Source organism: Wasmannia auropunctata, unplaced genomic scaffold (assembly GCF_000956235.1).
Source record: "Wasmannia auropunctata unplaced genomic scaffold, wasmannia.A_1.0 LD336074.1, whole genome shotgun sequence".
NCBI lineage: Eukaryota > Metazoa > Arthropoda > Insecta > Hymenoptera > Formicidae > Wasmannia > Wasmannia auropunctata.
This window is the reverse complement of record NW_012026816.1, coordinates 5,016,954-5,017,445: the sequence shown is the minus strand read 5'-3', so window position 1 is coordinate 5,017,445 and position 492 is coordinate 5,016,954.

Here is a 492-nt window from a genome sequence, read left to right as displayed (position 1 = left end):
GCGCTCGCGCTAATCCTGTACATATGTGTATATAACGTCCGTCCGCGCGTACCGAAATGTATAAAATCCTAGTAGTTAAATAAACTCATTATCTTGTACATATTAAAATCCGAGTTACATTGATTGCTCTTCCTTATCCGCCCTGAGCCAATTTCGCCGCCCGTTTTCCGACGAGCTACTCCGTGCGACGGAATAACGGCAGTTGTCATAACATTTACTTTGAAATTTTGACGACCTCTCAACTCAATATCATTTTCTCTGGATTCGTCCTCAAACATTTTTCTTTTTTTTGTTCTCTTTGTCTCGTCTTTATATTGCGCGTCATTTCCAATCATTAATTTAGTCAAACGTTCCAACTCATCGAATTTTTCTCTGAACTCATCAATAAAAGTAACAAGTGAGTCTAAAAGTTGAATTGCGGAGATAAGATTTAATGTTGGATTTTCCAGAGTCTTGCTAGTTGCATTTACTCTCTCCAATAATTTGGACCAA